Here is a 24,649-nt window from a genome sequence, read left to right on the forward strand (position 1 = left end):
ACACTCTTGCGGTCTCTCCTCTGACCTCAGCTGGATCCTCAGCATGGCCACCCTTGGTCAACATCCATTCCTCCCTTGTTCTCCCAACTGCTATCTTATACCTTCACCACAGCACCCCTGTCCTCTCCCCAGCCATGGCCACCCTCCTCTTAGCAAATGACCAAGTCTTCTGTTTTAGCTCAGGCTGCTATAACAAAATACCTTCAACTAGGTGACTTAAACAACAATATATTTCTCACAGTTGTGGAGGTTGGGAAGTCCACGATCAAGTGTTTGCAAATTCAGTGTCTGGTGAGAGCCCTCTTCCTGGTTTGCAAATGGCTGCCTTCTTGCCATGCCCTCACATGGTAGACAGAGGGAGAGCTCTGGTCTTTTCTTCTTATGAAGGCGCTAATTCCATCATGGGGGCTACACATTCATAAGCTCGTCTAAGCCTAATTACCCCCTCCTCCAAAGGCCCCACCTCCTAATACCATAACATTTGGGATTAGAGCTTCAACATATGACTTTTTAAAAGATATTTTATTTATTTATTTGACAGAGAGAGAAGACACAGCGAGAAAAGGAACACAAGCAGGAGGGATCGAAGAGGGAGAAGCAGTCTTCCTGCTGAGCAGGGAGCCCAGTGAGGAGCTCGATCCCAGGACCCTGGGATCATGACCTGAGCTAAAGGCAGATGCTTAACAACTGAGCCACTCAGGTGCCTCAACATATGACTTTTGTGGGGACACAAATATTCAGTCCATAGCAGCTTCTATTTTATGAACTCCTTCCACTCCCACCCTCAGAACTTCAGCTCTCTGGCCATCACATCCAGCCCTCTCCTCCACTTTCAAGGGAAGAGCTGGATTTCCTCCTGTATAGAGCCTCCTCTGGGACTATGTATCCAGTTTCTTCTGGCCTTTTGCTCTCTCCTTTCTCCTTCTTCTCCCCACTTCTGAACCCTTCCCAGCAGCCTAGAAACATGGTCATGTCTCTCCCTTCTTAAAATAACACACTCTTTCCCCAGCCAGTCTGCCACTGTCCAGCTCCGTCACAACGAAGCTGCTAGAAAGAGTCAATTCCTTCATGACTCTGTCCACTTTGCTATCTTACCTGTCCACTTTGCATGGAGCTGATCACTGTTCTTGGCCTTTTGGATACCAAACTGTCCTGGTTCTTCTCTTTTCTCCTTGACTTGTCCTCCTTGAGCCTTACCCTTTAAATGATGGAATAGCCTGGACATTTGAAAGTGGTTTCTAATGCCGAAGGCTGATCCTGTAAGCCCTGTGCCATGTTCTAGTTCTTTCAGAGCTGTTATCAGATGAAGAGGCAATGAGCTTCCAGGGCAGGCTTTGGAAGGTGGGCTATTGTCACTCCTGGGGATGAAGAAGATGGAGAGAGAACATTGTTTCCAACGCAGGGAAAAATACGAAGAACATTCATGTTGCACGGATTCCTAATTGAAACTAAGCCTTCAGCTCTGGCTAAAGAATGTGAAAAATGTAAATTTCCTGTTTGAATGCCTGTATTTAATTGTATTGTCATGAAGAGGGTACCTAAATACCTGTGTGCAGTGAGGGCAGCAGCTAGAACTAACTTGTTGGCCCAGTTCAGGGACCTGAAACATCCAAGACACCACCAGGGTTTCGCTTGTTTCAAAGAGGGTCTGCAGAAGGCCCTTTTCCAAGTCCTGGATGTCGAGATATGGCCCTCAATAAAGGGCAGAGAAAAGAAAGACTTCCCTTAAACTCCTTTATGAAATGGAGAACTTGCCCTGAGTGGGAGGGTTTGAGCTCAGGGTCCCAAAAAACGTTTGAGAATCAGACCTTGCCACTTTCTAATCGGTCTGGTTGAGACTGGTCCTGGAGTCATGGGACCGGGCAGGAGATCTGAAGCTGGTAGGCCCATATTTTCTGAGGCCTGCAGGGCAAACTTGCCTCCACATGGAGCCAGGAAGCTCAGAGCCCAGGGCAGGAACAACCCGAGGAACCTCTCTGAGCTCCGGTGAACGTTGATATCCTACAAAACCAGGTGGTGCCTAAAATAAAATACCTCTTTGTAACTCGTACCCTTGTTTTCTCTTCCTGTAGCCAGTGATACTTGGAAAATAAGCTGCCTTTGGAAACGTAGACCAGAGGTAAACAACTGAGCAGCACACCAACCCATTGGAGAAGTTCCACTTTGTCTGCCGAGTGTGGGTTTTGGAATAATAACGCTCTTCTTCATAAGCTGCATTCCAGTTTCGAGAGCCCTGTGACTGTAACCATTCATGTCCATAGACAATTAGTCTCTCAAAGTCCTTTTCAAGCTGGGGAGGATTTCGTGTCTGCTCCATACCAGCTCTGGGGGGGAGGGGGTGTGCCACAGCGAGGCAGGGCCCGAGATTTGAAAATATAATCAGATTCACCATTTGAGAAACCAGAGTGCTAATTTCCTAAAGTGCTTAGTCACTTTGAACCCTTGACTGCCTCCTCTGTGACTGGGCCCAGTGTGGATCTGAGTGAGTCATTTATGGGGGTAGGGCAAATGTAGGAGAGAAGAGCAGGACTTTTTATCAATCTCAGACTTATTGGCTAAATGAATTTGGCATCTGGTTGGTGTTCCTTGCATCTCATCATTTTATTTATTTATTTATTTATTTTCAAAAAAGGACATTGGGAAATAGACTTCAGTTGTTTCAGTGGAAGATAGAAGCAGTAGTTAACCTACATTTGGTGCTATAGATCCTTCCAGTATCTGTCCTGTGTGCAGAATCCCCACTTTTTCTCAGTTTCCAGTGAAGTTATGGAGTCCAAAAGAAGATGGAGAGAGAGCATTTGGAAGAGCTGCCCACCCAAAATGAACACAACCCAATTCCAGATGACTTGCCTCCATGTTGAATGGGGCTTTCATATTGTTTTCTTTTTTCCTTTGAGATTGGTTTTCATTATCCATTGTTTCTGTAAGTGGATGAAAACTGAAAACTATGGGTATTATATTTTTAAAATTATTTTTATTAACATATAATGTATTATTTGGGAGTATTACATTTTAATTTGGGCCAGTACTGTTCTAACAATTAGGAATTTAACTGATTAAAAAAAAACAACAAAAACTCAATTTGCTGGCATGAAAAAAAATCATTTTCCAAAATTTTTCATATGTTGACACAGAAGGATAGGGAAAGCCATTTATGACCAAAATAAAGTATTTTCAAATAGTAGACTATTACTCAGTTCCACATTTCTTTTATTACCCACAGATAATGGGGTCCTTGTAGGAGTCCCCAGCAAGCTGGTCACTACCAATCTCATCCCATAGCATTCTTTCTTTCCTTATTAACCTTATTGAGTGGTTTGAGACAGAAAACCATTCTTTCCAATATTAGAACTTCCAAAAAGAACGATTTTAAAGAATTAATCATATTCATTCTTTAGAGCAGAGCCAGAATAAATGTGATGTGATGCATTATCACACATCCTCCATTTGTGAATAGAAAGACATCAACTAGGAATTAATGTACTTGCTACAAACTTAGGGAAACAAATTAAAATCCCCATTCTATATAAAAGATCTAGTTAATTTATCTGCTATTTGCCTTATCACTTGAAAATGTAAAAAAATGCCATTTATACAAATTATATAGTTTTGGTCATATTTTATTTTCTAGACTATTTCAGTAATTTCTTACCTAATAGATTTGCAGCTTTCATATGCTTTTGTTATTTATTATTGTCGTTTTTATAAGTTAGAATATACTACTGGTGGTCAAATTGTTCTTTAAGTTGTATAAGCTATTTACCTTAAAAACTGGGAAATTCAATAGTTTAGTATCTACCTACCTCCAGGAAATAAATATCTGACCTCAATACCAGTCTACACTATTTCACAGAGCCTAGATTTAGTCTTCAGAATTCTGGAGGGGAAAGTGAAAGAGGAGAGTGACTTGCTTAGTTTTTAATGGGATAGAACACAAATGTGCTCACTGCCCCTAAATGGTCAAAAGAGAAACCACTTTGACCCAACAATCTGTGAATATTTAAAATCTGTCTAGTTCAATTCTTTCCAATTCCTGGAACTTTCAGGAAAACACATACACACACACACAACAAATGCACATACACACACATACCCCACACACACTTTAAAAAATGGTTCAGCCTGGTTCCTTAGAGAAGGAGTAATGAAGTTACTAATCATCTCATTAGACCTGTTTCCTTAAGAACTCACAGAATACTTATGACCTTTTCATTCATACCATACTTGCTTGTGTTCTAGACATCAGGGTGTTTGACTGGTCTTGTCAGTACATTTCACTATCAGGTAGGCAGGGTCAGGGAGACGCTGAGTGAAATTGAAAATCAGAATTGACTGATTCTTATTATTTGGTTATATAACCTGTAATATAAACAGAATTTATGTAGCTCCTTAGGATTTAAGTTAAGGCACTCAAAGGAGAGTGGACCTGGAAGAGACTCATGTGATTTGTAAATGGATCCCAATAACTCTTATGAACTACTTCTTCAATTCCCATTTTTGATTCCAGAGTTTGTTAAAATACTGGCCCTCAACTCCCACTTGATCAACCCCTTATTCTCTGGACTAGATATTGAGTGCTATACAAATAATACTCCACTTTGCATAGAAGTCATCTAAGGATGCGAGTTTCACTTATATAGCTGTAGCTCCAAAGACACAGCTGGAAGACACAACTGTATTCCTGTGCCCCTGGGCATCTGAGCTTCAGGAGCAGGGTCAGGACATGACAACTGACTGGCTGGCCTTCTGGGGATTCCACAGCTACAGTGGCTACCATAATCAGGTGGGCTGGGGGATTCCTGGGTTTTCCATTACCTCTACCTCACCATGGAGTGAAGATACTGTAGAATCACCCACAAAGCAGAAGCAGAAAAGCAGGTGTTTCAGCCACTAACAAAGCAAATGTTAATCTCTCCCCATCCCTGACCATCCAATCAGTTGAACATCTCAAGAAAAAAGACTGAGAACCCCCAGAAGGAAGGAATTCTATCTTTGGGCTTGACTGTAACATGAACTCTTCTTCCCTGAGTCTTCAGCCTGCCATGTAGATTTCTTGTTAATTCCCACCATTGTGTGAGAGAATTCCTTAAAACCTCTTTCTCTCACCTGTCTCCTATTGGTGCTGTTTCTCTGGAGAACCCTAACTAATAAAGTGGGGAAGGTAGGCATTGAAACAATGGGTACAATAATATTCCTGAAATTTTAATGTTGTTTCATTTTCCTGTTTTTTTCTCCCTTTGTCTATCCCTCAAGCCAAGCTACTTGGTACTTAGTGCCCATTTCTTTAAGGCAGATGTAACAGAAAAAAAAATGAAACTTTCTGGCATTGGCCTCCAAAAACCTAACAGCCCTTAGGGAATTCTGAGGACTCTGTTTAGAGTCAAAATATTTGGGTGATACAGAGAGTCAGGGGAGCAGTGTTTCCCCTGGACTGGAAGTGATGCCTGAGGAAAGGTAGGAGGAGGGACATGAAGAGGCAAGAAATGTTATCAGTCCTGAAGATCCAGTGGGTGCAGAGGGTGGATCAAGTGAAGGCAAGACCCTGGCTACAAAAAGGCTGTGCAGTGAGTCTGGACAAATATTTCTTACTCAGAGAGAGTTCTTACACTGTCTCCGGGCAGAAAATCCTTTCTCCCAAATGAGACATGAAAGCCACAGTGAGAGTCCACTACCACTTGTGAAGGGGCAAGTAGCCCAGGATCTCCTCTTGACAGTGATCTGCCTGTCTCCATGGCCTATAATTAGGAGGATGAAGGATGTCTCAGTTGACATCCTTGTAAACAGGAGAGTCGAGATCAGTGGGCCTTCACCATTCCAACAACCTGGCACAACTTAAATGTTTGGAAGTTAGACAATACCCAAGAAGCTCCAGATTGGCTTAGATAAGTTTCCACCACTCTGTAGAATGTTTTCCGTAGAATGAAAACTCAATGGTTTTGAGAAAAATATATGTCTTAATCATCTAAACTGAAACAAGCAGCATACAAGAATGGGATAGTTTTGCAGAACTGAAAGGTGGCCTTGAGGCCACATGGAGCACATTGAGTGGAGGAAAGTAGCCCAAGGTGAGACTGGGAAGATGGGCAGCAGTCAGATTGCATAGGACTGCATAGAACATGTCAGAGAATTTGTATTTTAAGTGAGTTGGAAGGTGTTGAAGTATTGTAAACACTGCCCAATTTTTAAAGATCACATCCATTGCTATGTGGAGAATGGGTAGCCTGTGTACAGGTTGGGACAGCAGTTGAGAAGCCACTGCAGCCTTCTAGGTGAGAGGAGATGGTTGCTCAAACCAGATGGGGGGTAATGGAGCAAGTGGATGGATCCTTGAAGTATCTTATTGGTAGAATAAGCATATCTTGCCATTGGGGTAGATTTGGGAAGTGAGGCAAAGTGAGGAGTCAATAAGAACTCTCAAGTTTCTGTTTGAGTAATGAATGGAAGATGAAACCATTTACTGAAGGGGGGATATGTGGGGAGAAAGCAAGTGTATGTAAAGAAATCCAAACTTCTTTTGTGGGCATAAGTTTGAGACACCTGAGAGATAACCAAATGGAAATCTCCAGAAGGGTGTGGAGCAGACAAAGAAGATGTCTGGGTTGAAGATAAGAATGTCATCACCATTAGGCTTCGCTTCTTTTTGTTTCTTTGTCTTTGCCTTTTCTCTAGACCCTGCACCTGCTCAATTCCCCATCATCCTTCGGGTCTCAACTTCAATGCCGCTTTCTCAGAGACACCACCTCTACCCCCTACCCCAGTATCAATCAGTGTGAATTAGGCTCTTTACTGGACTCTGTATTTCAATTTTTTTCTTCAAAGCACTTATCATGGTTTGAAATTAGAGATTTATGTCTGCTTGTTCTTTAGGAATGAATCTCAGTCCACGATGAGATGCTCTAGAAAAAATGACTTTACTTTTCTATGAGGAAATCATTTTGGCTCTAATTTGAGGAAGAGAAGGCAGGTAGAAAAGAAAAGAAGGCCCAGAGCGGAGTGCAGATTGCCACATTTACAGATCATACAGATGAGAAGTTGACAAAACCACCCAAGAAAGAGCTAAGAGGAAGCAAAGGATCTGGGCTGCCACGGAGACAAGAGTTGGGCGGGAGCATGTCAGGACCAAGAGTGTGTCACTGTATCAGATGCTACTGAAAAGTCAAGTATGTAAAGACTGGAACGACTGTTAGATTTATAGCATGGTGGGCGCGGGGTCCTTTGTAAGAACAGTTTGGGTGGAGCATTGTGGGTAGAAGGCCAGCTGCAGTGAGAAAAAGAACAAATGGAAAGGAGGAATGGGAAAGAATATGTGAACACTCCTTGTTCCAAGGAGTGGTATTATTGGAGGAGAGAGAAGAGGGCAGTAGCTAGAGGGTCTATGGGGTTAAAGGGGATGTTAGAGCTGCATGGTACAGAAGCAGGTCTGTGTACAGGCGGGAACCATGATTGAGAGGTGGAGTGGAGAGAAATAATAACAAAAGGAATTAGAGATGAATAAGGATGGCAGAGGAGGGGAAAGAGTCCTTCCCAAAGGGAATGGAACCAAGGAGACTTTGAAGCCCACCACCAGAGCAGCCCCCAGCCATGCCCAGATCCAGACGAGCCAGGAGGCTCCCTTGCAGCCTGCAGGCCAAAGAGGAGATGGCAGCTGCTCATGGAGAGGAGGCCATTGTTCCGGCTAAGTGGTTAGGCAGTCGGTCGGCAGCCAGACCCTGGCCCCTGGCCAGCTCCATGTTGGGAGCCGAGTAACGAGTCTTCTGGCAGGTGTTGTAAAAGAGGAAGGCCCGTGTGGGTGAGCACTGAGCAGCGAGCGGGAGGGCGGCCAAGATCCAAGTCAGAAAGAGCACACTCCGTGGGAGTCTGCAGGGAAAGGGCTGAGAGGTATCACCACCCCCCCTCTCCTTTGTTTCCCTTGACTACACAGCCTCTAACCAAAGGGGTGGGGGTGCAGCTTAACCCATTTCTCTTATGACCTCTCCGTTCTGCCACTTCTGGGTGCCGGCCCCTACAGACACCGGGCCCTTCTGTAGGAGCAGATGGCCACAGCTCCCAGCTGCCCTGGAAGGAAAGCAGAGGGATGCTGTTGAGGGGGCCTCTGCAGCCCCCCCCACCCCCCACCGCTAACCTCACCTTCACAGGGGAGAGCCTGGAGTGAGGAGGCCCAGGCGGGGTGGAGGTGGGGGGGCCAGCCCTGGCTGCTCTGTGGGAGGCCCCAGCTGGCTAAACCACAGAACCACACACAGGAGCAGAGCTGCAAGGCCCCAGAAGGAGGTCTGCAACAACACACCAGAACAATCGTCCAGCGTCCCCACCCGCCTTAGGGCAGTGCTTTTCAAACTTAACATGCAAGAGAATTAACAGGGGTATGGGTTAAAATGCAAGTTCTGAGTTCACAGATCTGGGGCAGGGCCCGAGAGTCAGCATTTCTAAAAGCAGGGTGATGGGCTGCGTTTGTTGCTCCCACCACACCCTGCATAGCAAGGCCTGAGACCCCATGGGGGTAAGACCTGAAAACCACATAGAAGTTGATACCACAAACTCTTCACCACATGGCAGTCACATATGCACAAGGGACAATCTTCTTTCCTTTGACACCCAAGACAGTGAGCCCAGTCCCACATGCTTATTGCCAAATTGTTGCCCTATCCCTTCACCCCTTCTCAGAGGCTGCCAGAATTCAGAGGCTCTCAGAATCACCTGGGACACTTGTTGAAAATACAGGTACCCTTCCCCTCTTCTCTTTCCCAGGGGAGCCGATTCAAGAGGTCTGGGGCAGGACTCAGGAATACATATTTTTATTAAGTTTCCCCAGCTGATTCTGACCCAGGTATTTTCATTGTACACACCCGAGAAACACTAAGTAGAGGCCGAGGGTTCATGGTTTTCCGGGGACACATGTTTTGAGATCTGCAAATCTGAAGGCTTGACAGAAAGCTGCTTTGACTCAGAAGCTTAGGTGACAGGGTTGGCATTTTGGGCAGGGGACTCTGCTAAATCTTCTCTCACATCACCCTAAGGGGTTATTTTGATCACACATTGGATTGATCCTACCTTTTGGCACACCAGCTGGTGCCCCCCCGCCCCCGTTGGTGAGAATATTTTTCAACATTGGTGATGGATTTGAACAGATCAGGTCCCCCAGGAACTAGTGAAACGCCCCTACTAACTGCTCTGTCCTCTCCTTTGTGGGAGGGTGTGTGGGTCTTTTAGTCACTTCCGTTCGGAACATAGGTAAGACAAACCCGCTAAGGTGGTAGGCAGGAATCTTATCCCACCATCTACGTTATGTGACAAATGTCACATTAATTTGCTCTATTTACACGTGATTCTCAGTCTCAAATTCCCCAAATTTGAGCTCAGTCATTATTGGAGATCTTAATATACCTCCAGGATAGTGTGAAGATTCCCCACAGACCCTCAGGTCTTTCAACTAGCTCTGGTCCCTTTTCAAGATTGTTATCTAAGCTTGCATGGCCCCTTTGATTAGTGACTTTAATCAGGGGCCACACTCTGTACTTAGATCACCTTGGAGGCTGGGAATGCTCTGCTTGGGATCCAGCTCCCTGGGTGCCCTGGTCAGCATTCTCCTCTGGAAATCCTGCTAGTTTTCCAGGACTCTTTGAGAGAGAGTAGGCTAGAGGTCAACATAAACTTTAGAACCTGTGGGCCCATAACCTTCTCAGCCTCAGGGAGTCTGCCCCACTCTGTCTTGCTGCTTCTGCCTTCTTTCCCTCCCCACTTAGCATAAACCTGCCAAGAAGCTTAGGCTTTGGCAAAACAAAAGCCAGAGAAAGAAGTTGTCTGTAACATAAACGGTTTTGAAAGAACATCGAATTTTCAAAAGGTTAAAAGGCACGGCCTTCGCATAAATATAAAATGAACACATGTTGAAGACTGTATTCAACTCCAATTTATGAGGGAACCGGCAGGACACTAAACTGCTCTAAACAGCAACTGAGAATCTTGTACATGACCTCGTAGATTGCTGGGTCAGATACAAAACTGGTTAAAATGCCAACAGGGCCACAAACCATAACCTTGAGGGTTATCTGTTCTGCTGGACACAAATTATTTGCATCTCTACCCAACAAGGAGCTCTAGGTTAACCTTACCCCTGCATAGTTGTAAAATAGCCTTAATTAGTAAATAGAAAGTCAGGTCCAGCACTGTTCTAAAATAATACCCAGTTCTACTCTCTCTTGGCTATTTCCAAGTTTGGACACTTTTTCTACTGGAAGAAAACTCAAAGAGCCCAGCTACCTTCTTGGAACAGGGAAGGAGAAAACTAGCCAGGCTAAACCTCAGAATAATATCTCAATTATGCCATCACAGAAATATATAACCCCCTTTAATGTGACTCCATTCTTAAGCTAGGAAAGAATCTATGTCTTTGCCTTGTCTCACCAAAGGACTCTTACCCCTTCCTACTAGGGTAGGGGGATGAAAAGGACATAAAACTTCTTCTCGCACCATATTAAACACCCATGTGGATCCTCAGCTCTCTGGCCTGTCCCTGAAGCGCATTTATAGACCTTCTGCACACTGCTTAAAAATCCATGAAGAAACAGGGAAAGCCCACTTGATTTCATTACTGAGATGATAGCCCACCATTCCAGTGCCAAAACCTGCATACTTTCTACAGTCTGCTGTCTGCTAACCTGACTTAGTCACAAGGAGTGCCTGGGTGGCTCAGTTGACTGGGCATCTGTCTTCAGCTCTGGTTGTGGTCTCCAGGTCCTGGAATCGAGAATCGAAGCCCATGTCAGGCTCCCTAGAGCCTAATTCTTCCTCCCCTCTCTTGCTTGTGTGCACGCTCTCTCTCTCTCTCTCAAAAAAAAAAAAAAAAAAAAAAAAATCTTAAAGAAAAGAACCTGGCCTAGTCACAAGATGGAGGAGAATTTCTGGATACTTTGAGACAACCTATGGTTGTCCTAGGTATAGTATGTCATACCTATGGCTGCGCATTGTTACGAGGAGGGGACAGCCAGAGAAATGCACCTGTGGGGAGACTTCTCTTTCCTTAGTCGGCTGCAGTGGCCTCTCTCACTTTCCCAGGTCTTGCTCTGTGCATCTGAGCCGTCAAGGGGAGACCCACTTGCTGTGAGCAGATAGTGTTTGCCTTCCTTCGTTCTTCTTGGGTTTTGCCTTTGAGGCTCGCAGCTGCTCCCTCTGCCACATCTTTTCTTTATTTAATATGAAGCTCATTGGGAAGTCAGCCTTCGGGCAGGCGTCAGGGTAACCTCTGGCAGAGATCCTGAGTGGGGGATCAGAGAGATCGTGAGAAAAATGTCAAGCCATCGCTCTAACCGGATGTGTCCCAAGATGGGAGGAAGGTGGGTCTCCCAGAGGAGAAACTGTTATTTATTCCAAGTCTTTTGGATTGAAAGCCAAAGCTACACAGAGAGGTTAGAGAAGTGAGTTAACCCCCAAACCTCTCTGAAATACTCAGCTGCCCAGATTCCCTAGTGGATTTGCAATCTGAAATTGTTGCTTTAACCCTTTAGGATTGTGGTTCGGAAACCATCAATGGACGGCCTGTTAAAACGAAATCCTGAACCTCATCTGCCAGAGTGTCCAATTCAGCGGCCCATGAATTTGCATTTCTAACAAGTTCTCAAGTGATGCTGCTGTTCCTGCTTCAAGGAACACACTTTGAGAATTCCTGCTCTAGACCAATGCTTCTCAAACTTTACACGATAATCACTCAAGAAATCTTTTTTAAAATGCAGATTCTGAATCAGTGGGTCTGGGGTGGAGCTTGCTATTCTGCCTTTCTAACAAGTTCCTTGATGATGTCTACACTGCTGGTCCTCAGACCACACTTAGAGTGGCAAGAGTCTGACCTAGTGGTTCTCAACCCTGATTGCACATTATAAACATCTGGAGGAGTTTTCGAAAAATCCCTACACACAGAATTAAATCAGAATTTCTGGGAACGAGGTCCAGACATCAAAAGATTTTAAAGTCCCCCTGATGAATACAGTGTGCAGCCAAGACTAAAGACTATTGTATTAGAACAGAGGTTCCCAACCCGACTGCATATTTTAAATGCATGAGATCCTTTTGCAAAATACCTATTCTTGAGTCATATGCCTAATACCCTGCTAACCAGTTTCTGCAATCTGTTATTCAAGTACACACACACACACACACACCCCATCCTTAAAGCCTTCTGTAGTTTCTCCTTGCCTTTAGAATGAAAACAAAAATCAATTTCTGGACATGGAGCCTGGTGTCTTTCTATTTTAAAAAATACCCACAGTGATTTAACCGCACAACCAGGATGGAGAACCACTGCTTAATCACATTCTACCTCCTCTTTAACCTTTGACCATTAAAGGCAGTCTGCTCTGCTCACCCAGGCAAGTAGAAACCTGCTTTAGGCAGCAGCCCTGGATTACTGACCCATCTCACTTGCCTGCTCAGCCTACTAGTCCTACTTCCCTCACTGTCTTTGCCTGACCCTCTGCATTTATTCCTTGCCTCCCCACAGCGGCCTTGGGGCTCCTACATGTTTTGATTCAGTGTTGGCCCCCCTTCTCTGGTTTGGACTCTGCTCCACATTCTCCCATACCCTGGCTTCACTCTTGGTTCTACTACTCTCTCAGCCTCAGCCTCTCCCCCATCCTCCAATACTGGCTGCCCGTTTAGCCTCCCATCTTCCAGGTCAACTATGTAGACCTTTTGCAAATATTTACCATGGGCCTCCAATGTGCCAAGCAGCCAAGCACTGTTCTGGGCAGGGACTGCCATGTGAACCAAAACAAACACAGTCACGACCCTTGGAGACCTTTACATTCTGGTGTGGGAGACAGTGATCAAAAATTTCCTAGGGAAGTAGGCCATAACTACTGATTATTAGAGGAAGAGATAGGTACCATGGTTTATTTTAGCTCACCAGGCACAGGTAAAACATCCAAAAGGATGTTCAAAATGGACTTCCATTTTAAAAAAAAATTTTTTTAAATCTTTATTTCAATTCAATTTAGTTAGCATATACTGTATTAGTTTCAGGGGTAGAATTCAGTGATTCATCAGTTGCATATAACACCCAGTGCCCATTACATCAAATGTCCTCCTTACTGTCTGTCACCCAATTACCCCATCTTCACACCCACCTCTCCTCCAGCAACCCTCAGTTTGTTTCCTGGAGTTCAATGTCCCCTATGGTTTGCCTTCCTCTCTATTTTTGTCTTATTTTATTTTTTTTCCCTCCCTTCCCCTATGTTCATCTGTTTTGTTTTACTCATATGGTATTTGTTTCTTACAAATAGCATATGAGTGAAATCATATGGTATTTGTCTCTCTTTGACTGACTTATTTTGCTCAGCATAATACCCTCTAGTTCCATCCATGTCATTGCAAATGGCAAGATTTCATTCTTTTGATGGCTGAGTAGTAGTCCTGTGTGTGTGTGTGTGTGTGTGTGTGTGTGTGTATTACATCTTCTTCATTCATCTGTCAATGGACATCTGGGCTCTTTCCATAGTTTGGCTCTTGTGGATATTACTGCTATAAATGTTAGGATACATGTGCCCCTTTGAATTGTTATGATTCTATCCTTTGGATAAATACCTAGTAGTGTGATTGCTGGGACATAGGGTAGCTCTATTTTTAACATTTTAACCTCCATACTGTTTTCCAGACTAGCTGTACTGGTTTGCATTCCCATCAGCAGTGTAAGAGGATCCCCTCTCTCTCTGCATCCTTGCCAACATCTGTCAGTTCCTGACTTGTTAATTTTAGCCATTCTGACAAGTGTCAGGTGGTGTCTCACTGTGGTTTTGATTGTATTTCCCTGATGCCAAGTGATGTGGAACATTTTTTTCATGTGTTTGTCTTTTGTTAGCCATTTGTATGTCTTTGAAGAAATGTCTGTTCATGTCTTCTGCCCATTTCTTGACTGGATTTTTTTTTGGGGGGGGGGGCTTTGAGTTTGATAAGTTCTTTAAGGATTTTGGATACTAGCCCTTTATCTGATAAGACATTTGCAAATATCTTCTCCCATTCAGTAGGCTGACTTTTAGTTTTGTTGACTGTTTCCTTTGCTGCGCAAAAGATTTTTTTTTTATCATGATGAAGTCCCAATAGTTCATTTTTTTTTTTTTTCTCTTGCCTTGGAGACATGTCTAACAAGAAGTTGTTGTGGCAGAGGTCAAAGAAGTTGCTGCCTGTGTTCTCCTCTAGAATTTTGTTGGATTCCTATCTCACCTTTAGGTCTTTCATCCATTTTGAATTTATTTTTGTGTATGGTATAAGAAAATGTCCTAGTTTTATTCTCCTGCATATGGCTGTCCCATTTTCCCAACACTATTTGTTGAAGAGACTCTCTTTCTTCCATTGGATATTTTTCCTGGTTTGTCGAAGATTAGCTGACCATAGAACCATGAGGGTCCATTTCTGGGTTCTCTATTCTGTTCCTTTGATCAATGTGTCTGTTTTTGTGCAAGTACCATACTGTCTGACGATTATAGCTTTGTAATAAAGCTTAAAGTCCAGATTTGTGATACCTTCAGCTTTAGTTTTCTTTTTCAACATTACTTTGTCTATTTGAGGTTTTTTCTGTTTCCATACAAATTTGGGGATTATTTTTCTAGCTCTGTGAAAAATGTTGATGGTATTTTTATCATGATTGCTTTGAATGTGTAGATTGCTTTGGGTAGCATAGACATTTGAACAGTATTTGTTATTCAAGTCCATGAGCATAGACTCTTTTTCTACTTTTCGTGTCTTCCTCAATTTCTTACATAAAAGTTCAGAGTACAGATCCTTTACCTCTTTCGTTAGGTTTATTCCTAGGCATCTTATGATTTTGGTGCAATTGTAAATGGGATCGATTCCTTGATATCTCTTTCTTCAGTCTAATTTTTAGTGTTTAGAAATGCAACTGACTTCTGTGCATTGATTTTATATCCTGTGGCTTTGCTGAATTCCTGAATGAGTTCTAGCACTATTTTGGTGGAGTCTTTGGGTTTTCTACATAGAGTATCATGTCATCTGTGAAGAGTGTAGGATTGACTTTTTTTTGCCAATTTAGATGCCTTTAATTTCTTTTTGTTGTCTGATTGCTGAGGCTAGGACTTTCAGTACTATGTTGAACAACAGTGGTGAAAGTGGACATCCCTGCCACATACCTGATCTTAGGGGAAAAGCTCTCAGTTCTATCCCATTGAGGATAATATTTGCTGTGAGTTTTTCATATATGCTTTTATGATATTAAGGTATATTCCCTCTATTTCTACATGTACAGTGGATCCTATTAGTGAGTCTCTTGATGAGAATTTTTGCATCCATGTTCATCAGGGATATTGATCTGTAATTCTTCTTTTTAGTGGGGTCTTTGTCTGGTTTTGGGATCAAGGTAATGCCTATCATAGAATGAGTTTGGAAGTTTTCCTTCCATTTCTATTTTTTGAAACAGCTTCAGAAGAATAGGTATTAGTTCCTCTTTAAATGTTTAGGAGAATTCTTCTGGGTGGCCGTGTGGTCCTGGAGTCTTGTTTGTTGGGAGATTTTTGATTACTAATTCCATTTTCTTTGCTGTTACGGATCTGTTCAGGTTTTCTATTTCTTCTTGTTTTGGTTTTGGTAGTTTATATGATTTTAGGAATGCATCCATTTCTTCCAGATTGCCTAATTCATTGGCATATAGTTGCTCATTATATGTTCTTATAATTGTTTGTATTTCTTCAGTGTTTGTTGTGATCTCTCCTGTTTCATTCATGATTTTATTAATTTGGTCTTTTCTCTTTTCTTTTTGATAAGTCTGGCTGGGGATTTATTGATCTTATTCATTCTTTCAAAGAACAGGCTCCTAGTTTCACTGATCTGTTCTACTTTTGTTTTTTATTTCTATATCATTGATCTCTGCTCTAATCTTTATTAATTTTTGGCTCCTGCTGGATTTAGATTTTTTGCTGTTCATTTTCCAGCTCCTTTGGGTATAAAGTTAGGTTGTGTATTTGAGACTTGTTCTTTAGGAAGGCCTGTGTAGTTATATACTACCCTTTTAGGATCACCTTTGCTGCATCCCAAAGGTTCTGAACTATTGTGTTTTCATTTTCATTTGCTTCCATGTATTTTTTAAATTCTTCTTTAACTTCCTGGTTGACACATTCATTCTTTAGTAGGATCAAAATGGCCCTTTGTTTTACATTCAAGTTGTGCATCTTCTAATTCATATGCTGTCCATAGAGACTAGAGATCTGGGAGACACTTTTGTATCTGATTCAGTTGCCTCCAAATCCTTAGCAGTGAAGTGTTTTCCTCCTCCTTAGCTCTTGGAGGCCATCCCCATCTCGTCCAGTCACTAGAGAACAACAGCAAGAAGAAGAAGAATCTTCCCCTTGTGCCCTATTTATAATAAAGTGTTCTGGGAGGAGTTGACTGACAGAGTGAAGGAGGGACTGTTCCAAAGGACTTCATGATTTAGCAGGGAACTCCAGAGCATCTGACCTATGGGGTGTGCTCCTAAAGAACATAAGTGGGTCTTTGAGTGCCAAAAATGGGTGAGAACTGGCCTCTGCACTTGACCCACTGAGAACAGCCTAAGGGAAGATGCTGAAAGAAATAGCTACAATTTTAAGTAGAGAAAAATGATGTGTCAAAAAAAAAATCTATAACTTCCTCAACTTGATAAAGACGATCTATAAAAAACTTACAACTAACATCCTACTCAGTGGTAAGAAACTCAAAGATCTTCCACTAAGATCAGGTGCATAGCAAAGATGTCCCTTCTCATGTCTCCTTTTCAATATAGCACTGGAAAGCATTGCAAATGCAATAAGGCTTAATTAATTAATTAATTAAAAGATGTACAGATTGGGAAGGAAAATATCAAACTTTTTGTCCACAGATGACATGGTTGGGGGAGAGCAAAAAGGGGAGGGGAAGGGAAAGGGAAAGGGAGAAGGAGAGATAGGCTCTATTTTCTAAACTGGCTCCCATGAAATCCCCTCTCTTTCTTTATGATTCCTCCCTGCTTTTTTTTAGTTTCCTTAAATGTATTTCAGTATTTTATAACCAAAGAGTCTCAAACCAGACAAGTAGAATCAGAATGTCAGAGATGACCACAATGCCATAAACCCAGGGGAAAACCTAAAGAAGACTATGAAAACAATGAGGTAGAAATACACCATGCCTGATGCAGGTTTTGACTCTCCTTACTGAAGGACTATTTCCAGTACATGGTTACCAGGAACATACAGGTTACTAGTCCAAGAATTTCAGAGAGTAGCAAACAAGGTCTGGTGAGGAGATGCTGCATGCCTAGGAATCTGGAGCACCTAATTTATATCTGACCCACAGAGAGATCTGATCATCTGAGATTGACATGAAACTTTAACCCAGGTGAAAAAAATCACCCAGAAATAACGGTATCTCACTAATCATGTACATTTAGATGGTTCTAGTGGTATGCAGTTATTCTTTTATGCAGTTATCCATCCATTGATTCTATATATATATTTATTTAGCACCTACTAAGTAACAGACATTGGAGGTACCAGAACAAATGAGCCATACTCTGTGTTCTCAAAGGGCAGTGAGTACTGCTCATTCATAGAACTTGAATGGCTTCTAATGATATGCTTTTGTGGGATTCTTTGTTTAAATTCTCTCTTTCCTACTATGTCGTTTTTATAATGGCACGAATCACGTCTCATGTCTTTTTTGTGTACTAGCAGCTGGCACACAATGGGCACTTAATACATATTTGGTGAGCAGATAATGAATAAAGGGCTTTCAGTTTATTTAAGACTTAGAATTGTCTTTCTTCTGTTTTTACTAACCCTTATTATATCCCGTCCTATAGAAGGATCTCTTTATAGAAGATTCAGGCAATAATACATTTTGAAAGCTGACTTATGTCCCCCAACATTTGAAAATTGCAGACTCTGTGATGGTTGCCCAAGCTAACAGAACCTGATAACTAAGAATCCTCCCTACAATGTATATCCGAGGTGTCTAGGGACTCTTCCTTTCTCGATAGCTCTCAGATTAAAACGGATCAGGAGAAGGTGCATAAAATGCAGCTGATTCATTGACCTTCAGGAAAACTACTCTGAAAAGCAGAAGTGAATGAGAGAAATGACATCTCTACACTGGCAGGAGGAAATGGGCAGATAGGACAAGGGACCCTACGCACAGCCGTGCAGTTTGTGCCCTGTGCAAGGGCATTCAACTAAGGGCATATCTAGCCAAGATCTTCTCCTTGGCAATGAACCCTGGCAAGAGGTTGTGTCACACTAAGGACCAAAGGTGGCCCACATTCACTCTCAGCGGGGAATCCTCAGGTTCTTAGGAAGACTGACAAAGTTAGAGGGAGACTGTAGAGGGAAACTGCACTTAGCATTCAATCAGAAATCAGTGAGGTGGAGGGTTGCTCACCCCACGGCTTTCCTCTGTGAACCATTGACTGCTGCCCCTCACCTACCCACACCCCTATAATCCCACTCTGGCACCTTCAGTTCTCAGAGTGATAATGGCTGTCTGCTAGTAACTGCAGGAGAGATTGGTAAGAAACATCTAAGACCGAAGCTGTCAGAAAGAGAAGAAGGCCCTGCCTGCTTCCCTGAAGATGAAGGGAGATGGGAGAGCAGAAAACAGGGCTGCTGGCCGGCCAGTCCAGGACTCTGGACTGGCTGGCAGTGAAGTCTTCTTTTCCCCAAAGGTTGGATAGACTCTACTGACTTTGGAAAGGACTCATATACGCAGCCTAATAGAAAAACAATTAAGTACCAAATAGCTTGAAAAAAACAGTTACCCACACCCATCCCGATTCTGTTCTTTCTGGTACTTGGAAACTGCAGGGCTATTTCTAGCTCGAGATGCAGGGGTGCTGATGAACAGCAGGGTTTCTGCAGCTAAGCTCTGATAGGACCGAGCTGGTGCCACCCCGCAGAGGTGCTAGGGACAGGCAGCTTAACTGCACACGGCCAGCACATGGTGGGTGGGCGGGAGGACGTCTGGCTGGTTGGGGCGAGAGGGAATGGAAGCAGCTCTGAAACTGCATTTTGGAAGCAACAAGCCGAATCAATGTGGCTCTGTGTGCCTCTAACACCACCTTGCTTCCAGAGCTCTGTGCTTAAAAAGGACCAAAGAAAGAGAAAAGAAAAACCCCACAGATAACAGCGCAGCTCCTGGTGCCGTTTCTCTCTCGCTTCCAATCGGCAAGGTCATTGCGGGGGGTCAAAATGCAGTTCTTTTTTCCTGTTGGAGAATGGGTCCTGTTTAGGAAAACCATCAAAACATCATGGGAAGGGGAGGGACAGAAGGATCAACTTCATCAGTAAAATTTCATAGACTTCGAAACCGGATGACTTTGAGTTCAGTTCCTGTCTCTTTTATGGTCAGCGGGGTGACCGTAGGCAGCTGCTTCATCTTTCCATGTCTCGTTCCCCCCACCAGGCATGTGGGGATAGTCCTAGAGGTAATGGCATGAAATGGTTTTTGTTTGGTGGGGGCCACCCCTGCTCCATCAGGCCTTTGTCTATGGTTCTGCAGGCTTGCTTCCTGTGAGTCAGTTGGTTTTTCCCAGCCCAGGATCCTGCTGACGCTCCCTCAAACTCTCCTAGGACAGTACTCATCGGTTTTCTGCATTTTTATATTTTATATTCCTGGAAAGCTTGCAATTTTTGCACAAAGAACAAGTAGAAATGTGACTTACATATGTGACATTATTTACAGAAAATCCAAACCCTGTTTAAATGGTTTAAAATATTTTTGTCCTATAGGATATAGGATGTCGGACATTTCTCCCCATCAAAGCTGTGTATAATTTAATGGTAATACATACACGGAAATGATTTTTGTGAGATGTTAGCATGTCAAACTTAACTCCAGTCCCGGTATGTAAATGCTAAGGAAAAACAGTGGTTTTGTGGCATGTATGTATTTGTAAACAGCACACTTAGGTGCAAAAACATCTCCCTGATTGCTTTCTAAATCAAATGACATCTTATGCTGAGCCTCCACTCTCTGCAGCTTATTCATTATTCAAACTATTCCCCTCAAGCTAGGGGAGGGTCTGAGGAAACTTACACAAAGCAGAACTTTCCAGGAGGCCTTCCGCTCACACCAGTCACTTGTTGATGTGCTTGCTCACTATGCAAGCACTTAGAGGGGGCCACTCTGCTGCTCTCATTCCTTAAGTTCACAGAGTTGCAGTGGCTGAAACTCCAGTTCCTAGTAACCGGGTCCACCCACCTCCCAAGCCCCCCAGCTTGCTTTTTTCCTCTGAGACTGAGGCATCTCTCTGATGACTACAAAGAAGCAAAACCTCTACTACTTGAAATCCCTTATGACGCCTGGAGCCCAAGCCATCGTTCTGTTCCCAGACTTGCCATTCCCTGGAAAGAAGGAGGGGCCAGACAGCCTCTCTTCCTCCGAGTGTCAAGTAAACACCTTCCAATGCAGTCATTTCTCTTTTAATTCATATTTGATTGCATTTATCGTTATTATTTTTAAACAAGATATGTCATCTGATCATAGGAATATAGGATTCTTTTATCATGTTTTTATTTTGAGAGTCATGAACACTCAGAATCTCATCTAGTCTGACACCAAATGAGGACCCAAAGACACAGAGCAGAAATTAGCTCAGGCCCATGGAGAAACAGAGCTCCATCTTCCAACTCTGTTTCCTGCTCACTTCAAGATAGCACTGTGCTTAACTTCCCAGCCATTCTCTGCGAAATATCCTCTGCTTACCCTTCTCTGTCAGAGACATTTCCTACCTCATCTATGATTTGTTTCCCTTGACTGCACTGTGTACGGGGGAGAGAGAGTGGTTCTGTAGGAGTCTGATCCTCTCAAGAGAGGAAATACGTTTGCCTGGGATTTTTTTCTGCAGAAGGCAGCCAGCAACAGTCTTGTGGCCTATATGTAAAACATCTGACTTTCTCACCAATGTGGTTAAATCTTCTGTTTTCTTACTCAGCAGGAGCTTGCTGAAAACTGACATTGTAGTTGCTGGCTGAGATCACAGCTCTGCAAATTCTTTCTAATGGTATGCAGTTTTTCTAAAGGGAGTCAAGCAAGGTCAACACAATGGACATTTGTCTGATAGCCTCCGGGGTTAACGGGGTTAACGGGCATTTTTGTTACAGCAAGGAGGAAAAGAGAGGAAGGAATAAAGACCTGAAATCTGCAGTTCAGAAAAGTTTCACTATTGGCTATTATCACAGATGTTTCTCAATTTTTCCTTCCGTGAAAGAAATAACAAATATTTGCAAACTTAGCAGTTAGCTCTCAGTGGGTTCACTTCTGCTATCATTGAGTGCTTTTAAAAAAAAAAAAAAAACGATTTCAGTTAATTATTTGACAGAGATCACAAGTAGGTAGAGAAGCAGGCAGAGAGAGGGGTGGGGAAGCAGGCTCCCTGCTGAGCAGAGAGGCCCGATGTAGGGCTCAATCACAGGACCCTGGGATCATGACCTGAGCCAAAGGCAGAGGCTTTAATCCACTGGGCCACCCAAGTGCCCTCACTGAGTGCTTCTTAAAAGTCATTGGAGTATTGAAGAAGTAGATGTGCCTTTGTTGACATTCCAAATTAAGTCAGGAAGCCCAAAAGGAGCAGGATAGGAATTGGCCCAGACAGACGGGGCTGATGACAGAAGGACAGACAGACATTGTCCTCTCTATCGCAGACTTGCCAACCTCTGATTCATTTGTGAAACTGAGAGATGTTCTGCAGAGTTATAGGGAGGACTTTGGCTAAAGATAATAAACACACTAGTGGAAGCCCTTCACTTACTCTGGACAGTATAGAACTTCTAGATGAAATGTAATCAAAATGTTTTTGTGTATAACTAAGCATGAAGTCAAGAAAGGAAAATTACCAAGTTGCAAAAGTAAAAAGAAAACTCAAAGTCAGAGGTGAATAGAAGTATGTGCTTTAAAAAAAGGGGGCGGGAGGGACTTGAGCTCCTATGTCATTTCACACACAGAAATCAATTCTACGTAGATGAAATAGTTAAGTGTTAAAAAGTCAAAACTTAAACATTTTACAAAAAATGTGGAATGTTCTTATGACAACTAAGGAAGGAAAATTTTCATAAACCAGAAAATTTGTAAAAATATAAAATAAATTACTTGCAATTTAAGTATGTTAAAAAAAGTAAAACAGCAGTTCATCATAACGTGCCTCTAAAAGAGTGAAAAAGCAACATATAAAATGAGAGAAGATATTTGAAATAAACATAACTAGCAAAGGATTAATATTTTGACTATATAAAAACCTCTTTTAATAAGAAAAAGACGTAGCTAATGAGATACCTGATGTATTTGAACAGGCTAAGAGAAGGTTTAAACAACGGGTTTGGGATTACATGAGCAATAAATTCATAGGAAAATAAGCAATTGAGAAAAGCAAGTATTGGTTCCATGGGAAATAAAACTGTTACTGGAAAGGAAAAGTATTCTTCATACATTACACTGCCTGGCCATCAAATGTGTTTATATAGTCACAACAATCCAAATACTGAGCAGTGATCTAATCAGATGAGAGCATAACCATAGGAAGGATGGAGTGTGAGGAGAATGGGTGACGTGGGGAAGCATGAGTGGAAGCAAACTCAACCCTTATCTTCTATAGTGGGATTGCAGCGTAATGCCAGGTGCCCAAGCTAATAAGTAGGCAAGAAACAACAATATGAACACGTTGTTTAGAAAGAAAGCAGTTAACCCCAAATAATTAACTAATAGAGCTGAAAGTGACCTCTCTGAGGAGAACAGAGGATTCCCACATAGGACTCTTTGTCTCTTTTAACAACGAGTACATGTAACGTCATAAAAATAAAAATGGATTCCATGACTGACTAATAATAACAAAGAACCAAACTAGAAGTCTTGCCATTGGAATTAAAAGCTTGAGAGATGGATTCAACCTAAGAATAGACACAGCTCGCTCAGGAGTTTTTTGGTCCAACCCATTAAGTTGGAAAATGAAGATCAGACCGCGGCGAGTGAGAGTCTCCACTAGGAAACAGGCCTACTGGGCAGAGGGGGTTGATTTCCAAACCAGTCAGCACACCCAGCCCTTTCTCTCTTCTCTACAGACTGGCTAATGGCCCAGGAAGAGAGAGGACAGCTGGTGGTGCCACCTCCTCTTCGCCCTCTGTAGAGAGCCTTGATTTCAGCATTACCTGCCTGCCCCACACCAACAGTAACTCTTCACAGTAAGTGAGCACCTGTTCTAGGTACTTCCCATGTGTGAATGTCTTAACATTTCATCCTTACAATCACACTAAGAAGTAAGTCTTATTCTCATAATTTAAGCTGAGGTACATGGAATTAAAGAACTCACTTAAAGTCACTCAGCTAGTTAGTGGTGGATTTGGGATTTGAACCCAGGCAGTCTTCCTTCAGAGTTCACATTGCTGTGTCTTATTACATATACACCCTCCTACCTGAAGTGTTCAGTGAAACAGCAAAGAGCTTATCTTTGAAAACAGGTTAAGATTCCCTCCTACAGGGGTGCCTGGGTGGCTCAGTGGCTTAAAGCCTCTGCCTTCGGCTTAGGTCATGATCTCAGGGTCCTGGGATCAAGCCCCACATCGGGCTCTCTGCTCAGCAGGGAGCTGGCTTTCTCCTCTCTCTCTGCCTGCCTCTCTGTCTACTTGTGATCTCTGTCTGTCAAATAAATAAATAAAATCTTAAAAAAAAAAAAAAAAGAATCCCTCCTACATCACAAATGAGAGTGAGTTAAAAGCAGAATGAATTCACAAAACAGGGGATTGCAAATGGTTTATTGATTTTATTTATTCCCTACCTCATTAAAAAAAAATGAAGTAGCTTCCAAAAATGTCATGTATAGGAAGTAAATAAAATAGGAGCAAAATAAAAAAAAATAAAATAAAATCAAACAGAGTGGATAAATAAATATGTCAACCAAAAAAATCCAAGAAGATTGTTGAATCTGAAAATAAAACCCAAATATGAGCCTCCTGGAAGCCAACACAAAGAAAGAAATGCAAGCAATCACAGAACTCTCATTATAAGATAGGAGAGAGTTGATTGAATGTTTATGTGATATACAAGTTAAGTGCATGATAGAAAAGTAAGAGTGGGTGGAATATCGTGTAATTATATATTGAGTCACTATGATTTTGAGAAAGTTACCACTTTCCTTCAACAATTGGGAAAGCAAATTTGGAAAAACTTCACATGGCCCCTCTATCTGCCTTAAAACTATCTGTCTCCTTCTTTAGACTCCCAACGTTAAAAGCACACTGCAGATTGCTTTCATAAATCATTAGAGCCATCCTTAATAGGAATCAAGCTACTGCAGGGTCAACAAGAAAAGCATCCAGCAGAGGTCCAAATGGGACCTGAAGCCAGGGCTGGGAAAGTGGAATGTGAATGTATTTCCCAAGCTCATGGGGCTTGTTGGCAACCTTCTCCTTTTGCTGTGTGGAGGAATTGATAGTGCAGATTTTGGAAAGCTGTGGTGTTCTTAAGTCAAGCTGGGATGGAGGCCAGCCGTGGACTGGCAGCCAAGTGTGCCAGACACTGGAGTCAAGAATAGAGTCCTTAGGTGCTCCTGGGATCCTGGTTGCTCAGAGAAGATATCAGCCATTGCCACAGTGATATTTAAGAGAAGATAGCCAACCAGCAAGCAATTCAAGTGTTGCATCCTTCGTTACCTCCTTGA

At 42.7% G+C, this 24,649-nt stretch overlaps 1 pseudogene; it reads left to right on the top strand.

Moving 5' to 3' along the window:
* LOC116595652 overlaps nt 1-24,649 on the top strand; it is a 170,581-nt pseudogene that overhangs the window by 32,245 nt on the left and 113,687 nt on the right.

This window comes from Mustela erminea, chromosome 7 (genome assembly GCF_009829155.1).
Source record: "Mustela erminea isolate mMusErm1 chromosome 7, mMusErm1.Pri, whole genome shotgun sequence".
Lineage (NCBI taxonomy): Eukaryota > Metazoa > Chordata > Mammalia > Carnivora > Mustelidae > Mustela > Mustela erminea.